This window comes from Thalassophryne amazonica, chromosome 18, assembly GCF_902500255.1.
Source record: "Thalassophryne amazonica chromosome 18, fThaAma1.1, whole genome shotgun sequence".
Classification (NCBI taxonomy): domain Eukaryota; kingdom Metazoa; phylum Chordata; class Actinopteri; order Batrachoidiformes; family Batrachoididae; genus Thalassophryne; species Thalassophryne amazonica.
The window spans coordinates 14,669,140-14,671,516 of record NC_047120.1 but is presented as its reverse complement, the minus strand read 5'-3'; the positions used below and the strand labels follow the sequence as shown (position 1 = coordinate 14,671,516).

The 2,377-nt window shown below is 40.2% G+C and overlaps 1 long non-coding RNA gene across 1 annotated transcript; it reads left to right on the top strand.

The window, feature by feature from the left end:
* The first annotated feature begins 1,516 nt into the window (after positions 1-1,516).
* Positions 1,517-2,079, top strand: LOC117530305. Its single transcript, XR_004566294.1, has 2 exons — positions 1,517-1,846; positions 1,931-2,079. It is a non-coding gene; the product is annotated as an uncharacterized LOC117530305 (long non-coding RNA).
* Positions 2,080-2,377: the final 298 nt, after the last annotated feature.

Here is a 2,377-nt window from a genome sequence, read left to right as displayed (position 1 = left end):
GTTCAGAATAATAGTAGTGCTATGTGACTAAAAAGATTAATCCAGGTTTTGAGTATGTTACTTATTGTTACATGGGAAACAAGGTACCAGTAGATTCTCACAAATCCAACAAGACAAAGCATTCATGATATGCACACTCTTAAGGCTATGAAATTGGTCTATTAGTAAAAAAAGTAGAAACATGGAGCAGCCACACAGCATCACCGTAGCAACCAAGCCGTCCCGCTTTACGACAACTGTCACAACGGCCACACTCTGAGAGAGGGACTTTTCTCCTCAAAACTCTGCGGAGCCGCGGATACTGATTTGTATCTGTAACACACACACATCATTGTCCGCAGACTTACGAAACTTCCACAATGTAAAAAAGAAGTGCTTTGCAATAGGCATTTTAAAAACTCAGTGAAGATCATGATTCCATAGTACAACACTAACCTTTCCCCCTCCCCCAATGATGAGAGCTGTGGAATTCCTCGGATTCGTGGAGTTTTGACAGCCCTGACATATTTGCTTCAGAGACTTCATGCTAGCTCCCCAGCTACTTCCTGTCAAACAACCTAATATTTGCTGCCTTTTTACATCTTCTCTCTGGACATGATCTCCAACGGTCAATTAACAATTCATCTAGACACACAAAAACTGTTTTCTCCGGCTTTTCCAGATGACAGTGTCAGGTTTTATTGGACCTCCTTCGATATGTCGTCCTGCTGGGATCTCTTTGTCATAGAAGACAGTTACTTTTCCATTGGATGAGACTGGTGCTGGCTCACACTCCCAGATGTTTTCCCTTACTTCCACCTCCAGTTTCTTGCATACTTTCCAGTGTAGATAATTACAGATATTATTGTATCAGGATGTCTAAATTCATAAGAAATCATACAGGACATGTCCTTTTTTTTTCCATTTGTCTTGAACTTCCTTCTAAGACAGTGCAATGGGCCCTAGACACGGGGTCTATAATGGCACCCTAAACACTACTGGCATGAATTCTCATGTGTGTGTTCAGGTAGTTCTCGTGTCCAAATCTTTTTCCACACTCAGAACAGACAAATGTTTTTTGCCCTGTATGAATTATCATGTGTCGGTTCAGGACGCGCTTTAGTCCAAATCTTTTTCCATACCCAGAACAGACAGACTGTTTGTGTCCTGTATGAATTATCATGTGTCTTTTCAGGATGTTCTTTCGTCCAAATCTTTGACCACACTCAGAACAGACAAATGCTTTTTGCCCTGTATGAATTATCATGTGTGTGGTCAGAGTGCTCTTTCGTCCAAATCTCTGACCACACTCAGAACAGACAAATGCTTTTTGCCCTGTATGAATTATCATGTGTGTGTTCAGGTGGCTCTTTTGTCTAAATCTTTGACCACACTTAGAACAGACAAATGGTTTTTGTCCAGTATGAATTATCATGTGTGTGTTCAGAGTGCGCTTTTGTCCAAATCTTTGACCACACTTAGAACAGACAAATGGTTTTTGTCCTGTATGAATTATCATGTGTGTGTTCAAGTCGCCATTTCGTCCAAATCTTTTACCACACTCAGAACAGACAAATGGTTTTTGTCCTGTATGAATTATCATGTGTGTGTTCAGAGTGCTCTTATGTCTAAATCTCTGACCACACTTAGAACAGACAAATGATTTTTGCCCTGTATGAATGATCATATGCCTGTTCAGGTGGCTCTTTTGTCCAAATCTTTGACCACACTTAGTACAGACAAATGGTTTTTCTCCAGTATGAATTATCAAGTGTGTGTTCAGAGTGCTCTTTTGTCCATAGCTTTGACCACACTTAGAACAGACAAATGGTTTTTGTCCTGTATGAATTATCATGTGTGTGTTCAGGTCGCTCTTTTGTCCAAATTTTTTACCACACTCAGAGCAGACGAATGGCTTTTGTCCAGTATGAATTATCACATGTCTGTTCAGGCTGCTCTTATGTCCAAATCTTTGGCCACACTCAGAACAGACAAATGCTTTTTGCCCTGTATGAATTATCATGTGTCTGTTCAGGTGGCTCTTTTGTCCAAATCTTTGACCACACTTAGAACAGACAAATGCTTTTTGCCCTGTATGAACTATCATGTGTCTGCTCAGGTGGCTCTTTTGTCCAAATCTTCGATCACATTCAGAACAGCCAAATACTTTTTGTCCTGTCTGAATTCTAATGTGTTTGTTCAGCGTGCCCTTCTGTTTCTGTCTTTTACTCTGATCAAAACAGCTAAATAGTTTTCTGCTTGCTTGCCTCTCCTTTTGTTGCTCTGAGTTGTTCACGTGACGAGATGCTTTTCCATATTTAGAGCCTTTAAATTGTTTCTCATCAGTGTTGCATGAATGAACAATACTGGTATTTTTTCGACAGTTAAAACTTGACTG